Source organism: Leptosomus discolor, chromosome 5 (genome assembly GCF_034619465.1).
Source record: "Leptosomus discolor isolate bLepDis1 chromosome 5, bLepDis1.hap2, whole genome shotgun sequence".
NCBI classification, from domain to species: domain Eukaryota; kingdom Metazoa; phylum Chordata; class Aves; order Leptosomiformes; family Leptosomidae; genus Leptosomus; species Leptosomus discolor.
The window spans coordinates 31039263-31058342 of NC_141395.1; the positions used below are offsets into that span (position 1 = coordinate 31039263).

General features: G+C 39.5%; 1 pseudogene; it reads right to left on the reverse strand.

Annotated features, from left to right (window-relative positions):
* Nucleotides 1-18506: 18506 nt before the first annotated feature.
* On the reverse strand, nucleotides 18507-18667 carry LOC147415480 (U2 spliceosomal RNA; annotated as a pseudogene).
* Between the last annotated feature and the right edge of the window lie 413 nt (nucleotides 18668-19080).

The following is a 19080-nucleotide window of genomic DNA, read 5'->3' on the forward strand; positions in this document are numbered from 1 at the left end:
CCATGAAGGGACAAAACATCAGATTTAGAATAAAATCTAAGGTAGGACTTAAAGGTACAGCAAAATGCAGTTCTGGTACTTGTTCTGCTACAATCCCCTTATCAAAGTGTTGTGATTAACACAATAGAAAGCTACACAGTGGTCAAGTAAGATGAAATGCTGGCAGTTAGCCAAATGTGGGTTCAGGAGGATATCATTTGTCATGCTCAGCATTCATTGCTGTTGCAAAGCTGCTCTGAGATCAAAATCCTGATTGTAATCCATCAAACCAATAACCAGTGAGTCGAATGCTGAGCAATTGTGATGACACAGCTGGCTCCAGGGATGGTGCTAGGAATTTATATGTGAAGCTGCTATCAGCATGTGGAAGCTTTGGACGAAGGGAAAAGCAGCGTGGTAATTGCTAATTACCACAACACAGGAATGATATCAAAAGGGTTATTAAAAACAAACGAAATCATGTCGTGCTGATTTTTGAAGGAGAAATAGATAGGCCTGCTGCTCACAATTTAAACCAAAGGTGTGTCTACACATGTCTTCACCTGGTATGGGCAGAAAAACTCAGTTCTTTTCCCAGTCAACATCAGTCCAGGTCCATATGAGCAATGGGAGTGATTTCCCCATCGCTGGCTGCCCTGTCCCTAGTGCTTTCACAGGAACTAGCCTCCAACAACTACAGTTACAGGCTATGTTCAGGGTGGGACCGTCAGGAGAAAGAATCAGCCTGCCGGACAATTCTAACTGCAAACGGCCTTCGCAGGCGGGCAGTAAGAATACCACTGTTACACAAAATTGATTTTGCTTGGGGCCACTGCTAGCGCTTTGTCCCCATCTTGCCTACCAGACGGGGTGTGAGATAACTACATGGACTGTCTGTGCAAAAGCAATCTGGCACTTTTGCCTCCATGAAAGCAAGATCAATCTGACATTCAGCAAGACTCCCACCAAACCCTGCCTAGCTTGCTCTGGTAACTCACCTCAGAGAAGCCTTCAATGTGACTGAAATCCGGTGACAGTATCCCCACTTTGGTTTCTGCTCCCTATTGCCCTTGTCACTTTGACCCTTCATCTCCCATCTGTGGGATTCTTGGCTTTAGTGTACATTTTTTTTTTTAATTTAAATATAGCAACTACAACCTTGGCTGCCTTCAATGCATGCTGCATGAAATTAGGCCTAGTTTGCATTCTAATCAACTTTGGTGACTTACACTTTTAATTAGTCCTTAGTATTCCTCTAGTCTGCATGGATGGTGCATTATAAAGAACCCTTTCTATGTGTCATTGTGGTTTCAACTTGAGGGGAAAAAATATTTCACAAATGGTATCGATACAAGAAATACATGCAATTTATCATAAACCACTATGATTTTATTCTCTCCAGCTGGAGCAGCAGGCATGTTAATATGTTTTTCCGACTGAAAAAGTACCGTGTGATTTATTATTCCATGAGGAGCACAGGTCCAACAAGGCCCCTACTTGGATACGACCTCTATGGGATTCTCAACATATTGTAAATTGCCGGATCCAACTAACTGCTCTCCAAAAACCACAGTGGGCCTCTGACTGCCTTGCACGCAAAGATTTAACAGGTTAATTGACCAAATCATGCTCACTTCAATAGCCCCTTTGTGTTCAAGCTTTGACCCACAGAAGAGCTCTGAAAGTTTAGAACACAACATAAGTGGTAAGTATTACTGGGTCACACTTTGAGGTTCAGAATCAGTTGTTACTTAATGTTTATTCAGGCAAACTTCCATTAAAGTAGAGCACTGAATCAAAAACTCAGTAAGGACCTTCAAATTTTACCCATTATTAATCATTTGATGCATCAGTTAAACGTAATGTTCTCTGACATCTTTTACTCTTGCCTGATTAAATATCATTCCAAATAAAAGATATTCAACTGTCACTTATAAAGTGCGATTTATTGCTAGCCAATCTGCTCACCTGATAGTTGAATGAACTGAGAAGTTTCTATGAGGGTTCTTGAAACAATCTTTCATTACAGTGATATTTAGTGCCAGTTTCTGACTGTTTGTATTTAACAGTAATTAGAATGATCACTCCAGAAATAAGGTCTGGAAAACCCCATATCCTAAGAATATTAACTGTGCATAAACCAGCAACTTTTTCAAAGACATCGAGATCTTTTTCCATCATATCAGACATATGGTAATGACATTACTCGCAAATGGTTCAGAGCAGGGGGAGATTTCTTCATACTGATAAGAGTAGTTCTCTTAGCATTGCACATGTCCTACAACATACGTTTTATTAAAGTATGTTTCACACTTGTTAATTGGAATAGAAGAGTTAAGAGACAAGCAGGGCAGTAGAATTTTGAATCTATCATCTAAAACACTTAGTCCCATGAAAACGATACAGAAAAACTAATGGGCCCACTCCCATTAGTGCCACCAGGATTTCATCTTCTGTGCCCTGGCAACCTGGTGGTTTGCAACACCAGGGCTAAAGGCATATTTGTCACTCTCATGGTTTTCAGATATTATTTGGTTGGTAAAGTAAAGCATGCTCATTTCTAGAATTTAAAGACGAAGAGACACACCTCCTGCCAGCTGAGGAAGTGACATTTCAGCCAGAAAAGAGCAGTTGAACTTCTTAACACCAGTGGTACAGGGTCAGAGTGCAGGTCTGACCACAGTATCTTGTCTCTTGGAGTCACAGTCAGTAAACGATGCTTAAGAAAGAGCGTGACAAGAGAGATAGCATGCAGTGCGGCTTCTCCACTAAACATTCCCAGTTTCAGAAACATGCAGCTTGGGCACCTTTCTTCTGGCATGGTGGAAATTAATCAGGGTCAAGATCTTAATCTTTCAGGGTTTGAACAAGGGAAAAACTGAACAGCACTTGTGTGTGTCACTTTATATGGGTGACAAGTCCCAAAGTCCAAATAGTTGCCTGGATCAAGGCCAGGCTCCTAAGCCCCTTGCAGAACGGACACATTAAAGTTTGAGAGAGATTGGAAGGAGAAGGACATTTTCTTAGTGTTGGCTGATTTTGCTCTGAGGCTGCCAGAGTTTGAAAAAGGCAAGCCTAAACTGCGTTATGTTCTCAGTGTTTACAAAAGCCATCTTCACTCAAAAGTATATTCTGGAGAAACACTGGGACAGACTCCAGAGATCTTACTCATTCTACTTCTGCAAACTTCAAAAGAACTTTAACAAGATTTTATGCAAGCATTATAATATTTCAGCCTAAGGTAAATGAAGCTCACAAGGAAAAATTACTTTCTGTTCAATCCTAGGAAAGGCGATAACCCAGCGTCTTAGATCGAATCTAACTCCTTTGAAGGCAACTGACTTTAGTAAGTGAGAATTTTATCCCCAACTCCTGAACACACTAAATATATAATAATTACTGAATAATTATCTCTTGCATTGTTTCTTGGAATGCAGGTTTGAGAGACTAAAAGAAGTCTGGCATTCAGAGCTTCCGGCAAACAAGAAAATACATGTTTCTAAAACCACCACTAAAATGAAACCGAAAAATATTGTCCTGAGTGTGAGCTAAATGAAGGGAAGAAATACTTTTCTATACTTTTCTATATTAACCTAAAATATGTACATATAGAATTAAAGGAAAAAAGAAATTATGACCATTACATACTCAAATTCCAGGGAAAGAGCCAAATGTCTCATGTTTGGCTTTTCCTCACATGCAGGACAGAAATATTTCATAATAATTTGCAATACATACAAAAATGTACAACTGAAAAAGCCAAATTATGCAAATTAAATACACAGCTGCTTTCAGTAAGCTCATTGTTACCCAGAGATTTCAATGAAAGCAACTCCTATCAGTACAAAGTTCTCTCCATTTATAAAATCCTTGTCCTGACAATCTTTTCTTCTGCTTTAACAAATGGCACTTTTTGCCATTTGCACAAAGTACAGACAACTCCTGTTTGCTGCATAGGAACTGAAGCAAGAAATCATGCAAGTGCCAGTCAGCTCTCCTACCTGAAACACTGGGAAAATACATTAAAATAACAGCACAGTCTAGACAGGCTCAGCATTGTCTACCTCAAAAATTCTGATCCAGGCATACCCAAAAGCATGAGGTTGTCTTCGAACTGTAATATCTTTCAAAAATAATTTGTTTATCTTCTAGGTTTTTTGAGTCTTTGCTGGGATTCAAACATTCCCATGCTGAATATTTTTTTTTACTAGTTTAGAAAAATCAGAAGCAACATTTCACCTGATCATATGCTGCCAAGGAACTGGAACTTGAAGAAAAATATTATAAATTGCAAAAATATATTGCAAAAGTGTTTCAGGAAAAACTCAACTGAACTGGGGGGAAAAAAAAACGTGTCCTTAAGCTACGCATCCAAAAAATTAGAAAAAAACATTAGGAAAATTAGAAAACCAGAAGATTTCTACTGTTGCTATTACTTACATTATCAATACTAAGAATCAGCTTTCCATGACAGCAAAAACGGGAATAATCTTGCCTATACTGTATCTTAAAAGTCATGTTAGTATGAGAAAAGAGGTGGGAGGCGGAAGGGACTCCCAGAACAGACCTAGTCTATCCTAGCAGGTATCTTTTCAACATTGCTGAGGGAAGTTCCTCAGCCACTTTGAATACTCCAGCATTTCAAAGCCTGTATAGTCAGAAAATCTTTCCTCATATCAAACTTCTGTTTTCCCTGCTGTAAATTCAACTAATTTCCCCATATCTGGTGGAAGGACAACTTATCACTGCTCTTAGAACAATTTTTATATTTTCATTTTTATCTTCACTTAGCTTTTTCTTTTTAGACTAAAAAGTCCCTTTCCCTCACTTTATCTCATAAGCTGTATTTTCTCAGCTTTCATTATTATCCCAGCTTCCCCAGGCTCAGGTGCTTTGTAAAGTTCTCACAAAAACTGGTGACCTACTTTATATCTACCCAAAAAAGTACCCATAAAGAATACGTTACAGTTTAATAGATTTATATTAACTTGTCAGTCAACAGTCTCATTGCTGCCAAAATATTCACAGTCCCTCTACAAAGATCTTTGTCTTGTCCTGCAGTATTTTTTCCAACTACATTTGGTGTAGGAACTTTATTGATGTCTATTCTGTAATGCACCTTCCATATTTAAGACAATATACAAAACCCATGCATAGTATCACTGGCAGTTTTGAATTTTAAACATTTTAAAGTTACTAGAATGTTTCATTTTCTTATAAAGTCGATGAAATTTAGATCAAATGTAAATGTTTTCTCCTCAGAGAGAAATCTAGGGAGTAGCTCAAAAGTCCTGAGCCACAGATGCCAAGGAAAGGAAAACAGATCAAAAGATTTCCTTTCCATAGATCCAACAAGTATTTGTAATATCTTTCAGCTAATGCAGGTGAAGGGAGCAAATTGTATGACTAATTTCACTCCATGTGAAAACAGAACATAATAAATGTTTTTAACCTAAAGAAATGCAGAAAAGCTGTAGGGGAGATTGTAACTGACCTGAGAAGAAGGAATCAGCCATCTATTCCAGGGCCAGGGGGAACAAGCAGACCTTGGCAGAGTAATATGTATGAGTGGGTCAAAGCAAGGTTGGGGTTGTTCCCACAGGCAAATAAGGGTTACAAAGGCTCCTTAGCACTGTGAAATAGGGAATGAAATTGGTATCCAGCTGCTAAAACCAGTAACCTGAAAGAATTGCTGTTCAAAGATGATGATGGATGTGGGCTGTCAATTTTAATAAAGACATTGAGAAACAGAAGGAATTAAGTGGGTTCCAGTCATGGGGAAATATGACAGGAAAGGCAAAAGTAAGTTCTCACAAATGCTCCAAGAAAAATGCAGAGGATATGCAAACATGCAGTGACATAAAGTCTATAGCTAGACATTATACCCAGCAATTTGATTAAAAAACAGGCACATCCTGTCTGGTAGTAAACTGAAATGGGGATGCAGCATTGCCCCAGAGAATCTCATAATGATTTTGCCAACTGGCATAGAGTGAGCTTGTTCTCTGTGCCTGCAAATCCATGATGGGCCAAGACAGGGGCAGATATCTGTCTTAATAGAGATAATTTGGAGCTATTGGGTAGATAAGCAACCATAAGAGAGATTTAAAAGATGTTTGGGGACTGAATAAAACAAAGGGGGCTAGTAACTTTTTCTACTAATTAATAGTTTTGAAGAACCTGTAAAGAGCTACCACATGTACGAAGAAGAAAGCCAGGCTACAGGCTAAGCAAAACAGGTTTTGCTGGTAACATAAGAATATATGGGCCCCAGTGTATCAGCGGAAAACAGTGCAGAAATAATAAGATGACAACTGAATAGGCCAAGGAGTTGCAGCAGCAATGAAATGTGGTAACTGCCTGAGGAAAACCTGAGTATTCAATATCTCTACAGTGAGAAAACAATCCCAAAGAAAATGTGAAATCCGAATTCGTAAATGAGGCTATTCAAAGATAAACGGAAAAAAAAAAAAAGGAGTATGGTTTGGGGTTGTGCTGAGTCTGACTGGAACGGAGTTAATGTTCATCATAGCAGCCCGTGTGGTGCTGTGTTCTGGATCTGTGACTACAACAGGGCTGATAACACACCAGTGTTTTGGCTATTGTTGAGCTGTGCTTGCACAGTGTCAAGGCCGCCTCTGTTTCCCACTACACCCCCGCAGGCAGAAGGGTGGGCAAGAGGCTGCGAGGGGACACAGCTGGGACAGCTGACCCAGACTGGCCAAAGGGATATTCCACACGACGTATCCTCAAGCTCAGAAATAAAAACAGGGGTAGAAGGTGATGATGACGATGGGGGTTTTCTGTTTCCAAGGTGGCTGCTCTTTGGAGACTGGCTGGGCATCGGTCAGCCTGTGCGAGGCAGTGTGCCAGCTCCTTTGCTTCGCTTGTTTCTTCCCCCCGCTTTTCTTCACCTATTAAACTGGTTTTTATCAAAACTCAACAGTTGTCATGATTTTCTTCTTCCTGTTTTCTCCCCACTGTGAGGAGCTGGCAAGGGGAGTGAGCTGTGTGGGTGCTTGGCTGCAGGCTGGGGTCAGATGCTAGTTAGAAGATGAAGCACTTTAGTACTGTGCTTTAACAGAGCTTACCTGGCATTAAAAAAAAAAAAAAAAAAATTAAATCTAACTGCAGAGTTTGCATTTACTCCAACTACCTGACTTGCAACCACTACCACAGGCAGAACAGAACCTGCCTGGATTTTCTTCATCCACTTGAAAAATCCTTCAATATCCAACACTACACAGTTTTAGGAGCACTTGACCTACATATATGCCTATTGCAAAACCCTAAGACATAAATAAACAAAGCAAATCATTCTCCAGTTATTATTTCATTCTCCGGAAGAACAATGAACATTTCACCCATGTAGAAGGAAATTATAAATATGTAAAGACTAATAAAATATCTCATCAACTAAGCTCATGTCCTTGAAATGCAAGCAATAAAGTTCTTTACTATGACCCAGTTGGAGGAATAACATTTATAGCATGACATGGTCTGGAGCCACCAGGGACACTTTATTTAGCACCAAGAAGGAAGAAATACAGTGTTTATTCTTTAAACAGATAAATACTTGGCAACAAAAAGGAGAAGAAAGCAAGCCAGAGTGGAAGATTTGAAGAAGGGGAGAAAAGGTGCCACAAACTAATAACCTTTTAAATGGTAGGAGGCTGAGAACTAATGCATCTGTTTCACCAGTTTTCTGTATATAATACTTTCAAAAAAATCCAAGTGAAAAGATGTGACATCTTAGATTTCATTTCAGTAAACGCCTTCAAAGCCACTAATGTAGGTCACATACATTTGGCACCTTGGGCCAGCCTCCAGCTGCTTGGTGAATACAGCAAATGGAGGCTGGTGTTCAGTTCTGCAGCACATTACAGAGCCCATTTCACATTCAGATTGCACATTGCCAACTCCCAAAGAACAAACCAAGTTCTCCCATGTCTAGTTTGGTTAGCTGGGCAGTTCGTTTCACTGGAGACCTGATAAAAGTGAGATTTCTTTTCATATCCTCCAGCTGGAGAGTTCAGGAGTATATAACCTAACCTTAAAAAGCTTATGTAACAGTTGATTTTGCCACCTACATTTTAATGACTTTGAAATCCTGTTAATCTCTGGGACTTAAACTGATGGAACTCACTGCCAAAGGACACTATATATTATATGAAAGCATATTTATTTTAACTCTTTTAAAACATCTGTATTTCAGTCTCCTCATACAACTATAGTTCTGTTCTTTTAGCTTAGAGAATAGGTACATTCTAAAAATAATAAGGTTTAAAAATCCAGTATCACGCAGAATTTCTTGGCACAGGAAAAAATCCTGAGTATTACACTAGACACTGGCCAGAGAAATAGGAAAGTACTTGAATTTGCAACCCCGTGCTCTCTTCTGGCACACTGGATCTCAATTTCATTTCCAAGAAAGTTAATTAAATTGCAGAGCTGACAGACTGTGTGTGCCTGGGTCTTATCCTGATTTACCCTTTTTAAGCTGTTCATTTTTTCTCCAGAATGGCAAAGGCAAATATATAAGTGAAGTCTAAACTATCTATTCCTCAACACCAATTTTAATGCAACAGAAGTTCTAATTGAATTAGTGACTGCCTTCTAAGTAGCCTAATGGGTACAAGTTAGATATCATTCATACCTGTATTTCTGGCTTGATACTGATGTATTTTACAGGGAAACAAGGTTTATTTGGTTTGATTTCTGGCACCAAGTAGGCACTATATCATCCATTTTTGACAAAATGGTGAACTTTTACCAATTCTCTTCACTTTCAAAGGCTCCCCTCTCACCTGGCCTGTCTGGCAAGGTTATAGAAGTTTTCTCTTTCAGTCTTGTTGAACTATCAGTCAAACTATGGAAGTATTTTTCTTAAAAAAAAGCCTTGCTAAAAGTTAGCTTCTCTAGCAAAACTACTTTGTGCTTATATCATCTTTCCTTGCAGATCTCCATATAAATATTAGACAGAGACAATTATTGTCCATATATTTACTGTGATTCAAGAACAGAGTGAAAAAGAGCACCTGGGAATCCTTGCTCATTGTCATAACTATGCATTTTAAGATAAACAGTCTGTCCTTTCACTCAAATGCATATGTGATATATATAAAAAAAGACATATATATTTAATAGTGAGACTGCCTAAGAGAGAAAAGATTTTTTTTTTTTTTAATATGTAGAAGTGTTAACAGATTTGATTAAGAGAGGATGTTGGAGATAACAGGTTCTTGGCTGCTGGCTGGGTCAACATACCACAGGAGTATGTGTACTTATTTTTCTACCATGCCCAATGAAAGGGTCACAGGCAAGAGATTAACCACATCTTCTCCCAGAGATCCTCCATTAATCATGATTATCAGTTCATGAGTTCACAATAAGCCTCTTTTTGTTCAATCTGATTTTTTTCTCCTCCTTGTTTAGAAATTGAACTAAAGCATAATTACTTGCATTATGGCACTTGTGACAGAATGAGCTGATTAGCTTGTAAAGCACTGATTAGTTCGGGGCTATCTTAGTAGAAAACTATGAATTATAACAGAATATGCAGATAAGCTTGGAGAGGTACTTACGATACGAACCAAATGAATTTTATATGTAAAAATATATATATAATTCAAAATGAGAATATTTCATAATCATTCTATTGAATATCTATATCTATATGATTGAAAAGATGACACTATATGAATGATTATGCTCATCTCATATACTTGCATAACTTCATAACCAGTTATATTTCTATTTTCTGGTATAGCAACTTTGTCTCACAAAGGCTCCCTCTCTCCTTCCGCATGCTCCAGCTCCTAGTAATGGACTCACTACATACCTGGCTGATTGGATAACACCATAATGTTTGTAAACATTTTGCTGGAACTGCTTACCAGTGGGTTACTTTATGGCATGCACACCCTGCACGTCAACATGGATCAAACTCAAACCAGAAAATTTTGCATTTCATAGCTGACTGCTCTGCTCACTGAACCACTGGTGCTCTCAGGCCAGGGCACAATGGGTGGGCTAACCATAGCTCAGTGGGATATTTTCGGCAAGCCCTGTTGGGTAATGAGATTTTGGAACAGAAAACAGAGTCATAGCAAATGTTTTTAGTGCCTTTTCAGCAAGGTTTTTACTTTATTGCAGTACTTCAGTTTGCATTTGTGGGATGTTGGTTCTGCCTCTGTTGCAACATGGCATGTATGTGCAGGTGGAAAGAGAGCACCAACTTACTTTCAGCCCAACACCATGAAGTCACTCCAGATTACTTTTAAGTGATTAAGCAAAAATTAGTAGTTCGAAATATTCCTTGGGCAAGAGGGTAAATCCTAGTGAAATTTCTCCGTAAACAATTGCAAGAAAGGAACCAGCTTTGGAAGAAGTCATAGGACTCTTTACCTGGCTGAGGTCTACTTTTGGGAGACCCAATATTGCTGCCACTCCACTACAGTGAAGGGTTCAGAATCTCATTCAAAAGGATTCCGGGCTGCTTATATAGACAAAGGATCTTCCTTTGATGACAGAATCAGGAGTGCTTTTCTTTGTCTGCCGAACAAACTATCCATTGCTCACTGTTTCTCAAATTCCCACTCCACTCTTGCTTCAGATACCAGACTCAGATTCACAGGCTTTACACAAGGTGTAAACCACTTGATATTTCTTGTAGAATGCCATGCTATTTCATGTGAACGTGAAATGAGCTATTCACAGTGTAATGCCAGGGCACTAAAACTGCTGAGGGGGGGGGGGGGTGTGATGGGAGAGCACACAGACAAGGAAAAAGCAAGGTCTCTTCAATTAGGAAAATATATTTTATTACTATTCCTGAAATGAGTAAAAGTTTGTGTCACACCAGAGTCCAAATGGCTATGTAAATCACCACCAAACTGTAGCTCTGATGCTTCTGTCCAGATCCTACACTGCATTGCTGGATTTCATTAGTATGGAAAAGCACGTAAGAAAGCATATGACCTCTCTATAGCGTAAACACACGAGTAGTGAAGGATCCCTACCCAGTCAAGGGAGATGACAGGAAACGTACCACCGACCTGCAGCTTACAAATGGAGGCTAATGCAGGGATAGACTGCTGATAACCATCATCACTCCCAGCATCTGGAGAATCTGCCTCTGTTTCCATGGACTGAATCCTATGCGGAATCTTATTACTGTCACCTCTTTTCTACAAGCCTCAAGTCTGAGCAAGTGGCAATGCTAAGCAGTTGTCCTATGATGTGAGGAGTGAATTAAACTGAATTTAAGGAGTTACACTGACTAAGAGGGCCCAGCTCTTGTTTTCGTAAAAGTTAAGCACTCATTTTTCTGCATGGCCTGGCAGATTAGTATGCTGCGTATGTAGAAATCCCACTAATACGAGCAGGAGAATTCAGTTCTCAGAACCTTCCTTCACAGAGTTGCCCAAATATGAATATAATAAACTACTGCTAAGTATCCATTTTTTAAAACAACAATGTATTTTTTTCCAGTTAAGCTGAAGTTAATTTTACAGGATGTGATCCAACAATTTTTTCATGAGTCTACTCCCCTTAATAAATTGACTTACATGCTTTTGCTATTATTGTTAGGATAAGAGAATACAATATTCTCTGAGAGTGTCAGCTTGTGCAAAAGAATGCAGATGCACTGACAGTTTTGGAATGTGGTAGATCTATAGCAGCTGAACAATTGACTGTCCTCCAGCAAAACTGTTGCAAAGGTCACAGATACACATATCCAAACCAGCATCAAACAATGCTTGTACTTCTATTTTAAGCTAGATTCCTCATAGTTGCTAAACTCACAATAATCCACATTGTATTAGGTAGCACCTATTACTATGAATCTAGTGACTACGTACATATATACAGTGTAACCTTGGTTACATTACTACTAAATCAGTCTTTAAACTGGGCCTAAGATTAAATTACAAACTGCAGTTGAAAAATGTGTCATGAGATGGCTGGTTTACATTTACAGAAATCAGACTTGCTTTAACAGCCTTTTCCAACTGTAGCTCATGATGTGGAATAGGAATGTTACACTTCTGAAGTGTTCTTCACCCACTATTTGTTCTTTTTCATTAACAATATCCGTTGATTTCTTCTTTCAATTTCACAGCAGGAAAAACTATCTTTAAAATTGTCTTCTTAGTTTCTAAGCATGTGAATAGCACTTTTCCTGTGGAAAATGTTTAGCAACTTCAAATTACTGTGTAACATTATGCATATAGAAATCAATGTGTAACCTGAGCTTCTTCCTTCCCCCTCATGAGTAAAACAATTAAGTTAGTTTTCAGCTTTATTGGAAAAATCTACTACTCCATTAGAAAGTCAGTAAGAAAATTAACATGTCGATCATCTATAAATTTAAGTTAGTTACTTTGGGCCTGATACCAATCACGCTACTGAATTCAGTGGACTTTGGATGACACTGTAAGCTTTGTTTAGTTTTCTACTGACTTAGTGTTATACTCTGTTTCACATAAAATCTTTTGAATTTTTAATGCCATTAAGTACATTGCATACAGCAACTAAAGGATTGATTTTGCAGCATCATATTGCATACAAGTTGTGAAGGAGATTTTATAGAGTAATGCAATCACATGATAACTAGTTGGCTACAATAAGTCAGCTTCCCTCTGTCAGCACAATTACTCCTGTTTCAAAGCAGAATTTCCTTCTATATTCATATAAGCTCAAATGGATTCCTGCTAAATGCCTTCCTTTTTTACTTCCCTAAATGGACACATATTTTTCTTGCTACACTCACTGTCATAATATTCAGAGCAGAGTGAGAAAAGTGGTTTGCACGTGCATTTTTGGTTGGGTTTTTTTTTTTTTTTTTTGTGTGTGTGTGGGTTTTTTTGTTTGGTTGGTTGGGTTTTTTTGGTAACTATTTGGTTTGAAATCCTCCTTGAAACCCCTTAAAAAACAGCAAAAGAACACTTCACCCAAGCACAGCATCCAGAGGACAAGAAAAGTCTTGGGGTCAGAGAAAGAATGGTTCAGGCTTGATGGGCCTAATTTTTCAATGAACTCCCTTATGGCCAGAGTGATAGCCAAGAGCTCTGAATGAGCCTCAACCTATTTTACTTAGTCACAAGGAATTCTGTGTTATGGACAACTTAAAATAAACACACCAGAGGAAAGCACACTGTGTAACTCAGAAGGAGACAGACAAAATAACTAAGTATCTTACAGAGTCCTACAGCGCAGACCTGCGGCAGCCATTATGGTAGAGACTATTCTCCTTGGAATTCAATACTTTGGGCCTTAGTATGTAAAAGAGCCCTTTGTCCTTCAGCACGTTTTGAGGGTTATCTGAAGGACACATTGTTTGCTATTTTTAAGACTCCCATGCTACACATCTTCTCAGGTCTTCAGAAGAAGCAAAGATAGTCTGCTCACAGTTACCCCACAGAGAAAAGACAGTGCATATCACCTAGTGATCCTCTTTGCAGAGTTTCCAGTCCAACAACGGACTCCTCTGTCCTTATCATTAAATGACATTGTCAAAGCCAGCATTCTTAAGCCTTATCAGTTACTCCAACTGGATTTTAACTGATCATCCTCTGTCATTTCACTATCAACAGTGTCATTTCACTATCAACAGCACAATCCTTCAATCCAGAGGAAGATGAGTACTCAGAGGACATCAGCATGTTAATTTCTCTTTAGTGCATTTCATTAATGAGCTAGTTTGCTGCACAATACTTCCTCGGGGAAACAATCACAAATGCAGCCCCATAGCTTCAAAGCACACATTAAGCCATCCATGTAAATACAGATACGGTAAGGTAAACATTTAGCAGGAAATGTACATTACTGCCAGGGTACATGGTCCTAGTGAAGAGCACTCTCAACTGGGTATGGATAATTTTTTGGACACTTCTATGGCCATTGACATGCTGTGTATACACTTGCTACAAGATCCATGTACTTAGAATCTCTCAACACACATATATCTTTTATATGCCTTGGAAAAACAGGAATAGAAAATTAACTGCTGACTTGTACTAGGTCTCCTATTTGCTCCTGTAACCCTCATTGCTTATTCTTAAAGATGAAATAATGCACTTTTGATAGCAAAACAAGAAGAGTTCACATGACAATACTATGATGTAAGCAGCAAGGTCTGCATGTGCAGACCATTTGTGAATTTCCAAGAGAAGAAACAGACATTTCAGAATCTTTCACAAGAACCACATGGATCCTGGGGTTGCATGGTTTATGTCCCCTGAGCGTTACATAACGCATGGAGTAACGCATAATGTTGAGATGCAGGTCAGGCTCTGATAAATCAACATTAATTTTTTTGAATGTAGGCTAAGATCACGGTGAGCTATCTTCTTCTGATGTTACTCCTTTACAACGTTTTGTGGCTTATTTTCCTCTGCATCTCTGCTCAGTGCCTTACCCATAACCTGATGTTTTTCTGCGCAGTTCCTCTCATGTCCTGCAATTTAAACTAAAAGCTGCAGCAATCACTCTAGCAAATTTTTACAGAAAAGAAGCTTCTGCCAGGTCCTTGGAACCACACTAGCCAAATTACTTCACAGTCCTGGAGCGAGAGCTCGATACCTGGAAATGTCATGTGCTCCTCAGCCTTTAGAACAGAGCTGTCATAGCTGGACCTCAGACATCACTTACCAGTGTGACTCACTCTAATTTGAAAGCCATGCCTCCTTTGGCAGGAAGATACAAAACCTATTCAGCTAAGTATTGAAGTTATCTCAAGGCATTAAAGACTTAACAAGAAGACCATCAAGAGTTTCTGACCTATTTTCTTCAAAAATCACCAATTAAGCAGGATTTTACAAAGCCATTCCTGCCCTGTGCAGAAACATTGGTGCTAGATATGCTTCAGTTACACTGTACCAAGGGATCTCATGTCAGTATAACTGTATTTCTGAATGTTTACAACAGGGTTTCAGTTTTATCAGTTAGCCATGTCCCGACTGGGCAGAAACTTCAAACAAGTTACCTGTTTATTTGCTTTACAGTACCCACAATACTTAGTAAAAGATTAAATAAAAAAATCTCAGCTTTTTTCCTCCTTTGTCCCTGTACACTCAACTTTTGAAGCTACGTGTGCTGGTCTGTTTTCAGTTATTTTTTTAAAAAAAGCATTGTACAAAGTACGCTATCAGACCAGTTATGGTTTATATATGTGAACATATGTGACTAAATTCTTTCTCTAAGTAAACAGTGAGCAGCAGTACAGTCCATGACCTTTTGGAAAAAAAATGTCACCACTGGAAAAAATTAGTAGACGGCTTTATGCAATTGTGGCTACAATTCATTATGTCAAAGATGGAAAATAAAGAAAAGAGCACAGCAGTCTATCAGACCGTGCTGTAGCAAACACATGAGAATTATCACACACACATATACACTCCTAAAATAATCTCAAAGCCTAGCTTCTGGGAGTGGAGGTGGTAAATTCAAATTAAGGCTGAATCCCTGGACAAAGTCCATCTCTGATGTAACTCACTGGAGGCCCCTGAAACTGTCAGAGCCAACTAAGCAGAGCCGTCTGACAGCACAGATGGAAGATGCCACTTTGCAGGCAGGTGCAGACAGTGCTAGGCAATGGCACCCCTGCCTATGGCTGAGTGAATGCCAGCACAGAAATAAAGACAGGCTTTCAAGTACCTGTATATTGAAAAATATGTAACAATCTTCCAGTCTCTGCACTATATTAGAGCACTGAATAAGCAGAATAAGCAATAGCTGCACAGAGGCTTGCAGCCTCAAATCCAAATTTCTTTTTTGCAACAAGATTTAAATCAGAAAGTGAGCTCTTTTCTCTGTCTTTGACAGATCTTCCATTTTGTCTCAATGCCCACCAAAAGAAAGGTGCATTAGGAAGTATTTTATTATTTTTTCATAAAGAGGCTTCAGGAAGATTACGTATCTTCTAGCATACCACTTGTTCTCTGTATACTCCACAGCAATGTCAAACACATGGTTGTACTTGTAATAGAGAGGTTATTTGATCATACATTCAGTAACACCTTTGTATGCGGGAGACCTTTGTAACACTTTTACCCAGGAGAGAATTAAGATGTCGAAAAGCATGTGAATGACAGGTTAAAGCTGAAGAGAGTTTAACCAGCATGGGAAGCCTAAACAGAGTTATCTGAATCCAGGATGCTGGTCAAAGTATTCACCATTGTAGAACTTTCCAGATCACTGAAATTTACTTTTTTGATCAGACAATGTGAGTAAGAAAACCAAGCTGCCACTGCCAAAAAAGAATGGGTAAGGAATGGCAGATGTTACACAGCCGAAACACTGCAGAGACACTGTCATCATGACTACCAATAATGGCAGCTCCCCAGACCTCTAGTTTCCGTTGTGCTAGGTGCTGCACTTTCAAAGGGTCAATAGGCAAGGGGAATAAAGCATGAGAAGAAAACGTATGAGACACCTAAAGTGATTTGCCTTCAGTCAGGCATCAAATTACAGATATGGGAATAGAACCTCTGTCTCTTGCCGCTCAGAATACTGTCCTCTCTGTCCACCTTTCTGTTTTCTTAAAGTAGGCTGTTGAAATTCCCCCCCCCCCATATATTTCTAAAATGGAATAAAACCAGAGAGTCAACAAGTAAAATTCTCAAGACTCCTGAAGTGAAGAAGGACACTAAGTCCTTGCCAAGGGTCTAGCTGCTTACACAAGGAAGTTGCACATAAATTGAGAACAAATTTTCAAATGTCCTTTGAAACTACAGAGATGTAAGCTTGTGTTCCATCCTGTACCATCTCATTCCATCTCCACCCTGCTCAGCACACAAAGTATATGCCCTTTTGGGGAAGAAGCACATTGAAAATCTACCTTTCAGCTTGTATTGCTCATTTCCCTGCACAGAAAAATTATGAGATTTAAATTAAGCTGACAGTCACAAAAAAAGCTGTTGGAAGTTTTACCAGGATGTGTAAGTAAGCCAGGTAATACCACATCCAAAGGTTCTCATATTTTATTGGTGATAAAAGTAACACTTCCACCCCCACCATGGAAAGTCAAATGGTTGGAGACAGTTTTCAGCCAGCTGACACTCTCATCCAAGGAAAATGCTTTGATAGGGAAAACAGCTGCTAACATGGATTTCTGCAGTGTTCATTGGATCAAGAACAGTGTCAAAAGCCATGAGTGAAAGGACTATCTTGGAAGCAAAATTATACAGCTCTTCCTTTTCCCTTCGCACTCTTCTTGCAAACGTGGACAATCAGTGGAGAGACCCACATTTCTGGCAATTGCACTGCAGATGCCAACTTGTGGGATGGCTCCAGATGACCGAGCTGCTGCGGCTCAGGGGCATGCTCAAGTTGCAAGTCCTTGCTCTTCTCTCCCAGGGAAGGGGAATGGTTTTGCATTGCCTTGCTAGGGCCCAGACTTTTTGTCTGACAGCTACTTAGGTTTTGGAGGGATGATAATTTTATCAGCAGGCTCTGCAAAGAAGCCAGGTGGATGATAATAGCCAACAGCAGCCCGGAGAGGGTAGAGTGGTTATTCCACTTATCACCTGAGTTGTTTAATAACATTTCACTCTGTAAACAGCAGCAATAAACATATACAGAATTTTCCTTGCCATACACAACCTGACTGAGATGCCTCAACGTTGCCATTTTAAAGAGCTGGTATACAAATTCTCTGCACCTCACATGAGAAAATTTGAAAGACTAACATACAACAAAAAAGAAAATGAAACCTATAAACATTCCAGAAAACAAGGAAATAAATAGAAACCTGACATCTGCTAACAATTATCACTCACAGTTGCTAATTTTGAATTGGGCAGAAATTCCGTTTCCAGCACTATTTTTCTGTATTTGTACAGTCTTACCCATCTCTGAAGCCAAATAACTCTCTCATTTCAGTCAGCAATGCTGCATGATGTGGGCCCCACTGGCTCTGCCACATTTTTAAGTTTTCTATCCAGGTAACAGGCACTTCAGCCACCGGTTTCTGCCATCTCACTTGTCTACAGTGTAAGTCCCCACAGGCTCCTCCTGTCTCACATACCACTGGCTCACTTCTTGCCCAGTGTCACGTGTAGACTTATAAACTAGCAGCTCTGCTGCAAACAACCCTTGTGACTGCAGTCTTCCCAGCACCACCTGGCAGGTCATCCTTTGTTTTAGAGACAGCTCCCACAGACGGTTCTGGTCCTTGGCAGTCTGTGACAGACGCTTCATAATATTCACCTTCAAGCTTGCTCCCGTCAGCCTCTAAAACCCAGCTGTACCTGTGCACTGCAGCTCAACAATTCTCTGAGGTCCAGAGAAAAAGCAAGCAAAAGATAGTGTTCCTAATTACCACACATATCCGTAGCTTCTCAGAGATGCAGAATCTGTTAAGATGACTGTTAAATTCCATCAAGAGCTTACTACAAGGATAAAAACGTTGGTTTAGGAAGCACCTGAGCTGCAAACTGTTGGAGGACAGGAGAATATACAGGGAAGCAGTATTTTCACTGCTTTGTTTGCTTTGTTCTCCTACTGTACTGTGATGAGTCACTGAGGGGTATCAGTGCAGGGGGAAGACAGTGCAAACCCACAAACCATACATAGCCCAGCTCCACAAAGCTATTTAATAGCAAGTCCTCACAGCAAAGACCTATCAGATATTAAACAGACAAGAACAGACATGACAATCTTAGCCAAAAGACCAAGAAGAAGAATAGGCTGGATGGACATGTGGTAAGACCCAGCACACACAAGAACTATTCTGTTTTGCTCAAAGGCCTTTGGACCATCCTTGTTAGAAAGGCTAACAGGAAATCAGGTGATGCTTTCCTCTCTATTTGCAGTGTTTGTGACTTTCTGTTTCCTGTTGAAGCCTTGCTGTCTCAAAGCAGTTCTGGGCCTGGAACTGCAGTAAGCAAACTTTATCCAGAGGGCTAAAACCCACCTAAGCTCTTTTGCAGAGCAGCCAGTGTCAGCTGCAGCTGTCCATCCTGTCTTGGCTGCCTGTTCTTACAGAGTATCATTGTAGCATGACAAACAGCCATGCCTACTGCTTCTTTCCAGCACTCAATGAACAAATTAACTTTCATAAATTACTCAAATCCAACTTAGTTTTGCTGGATGACT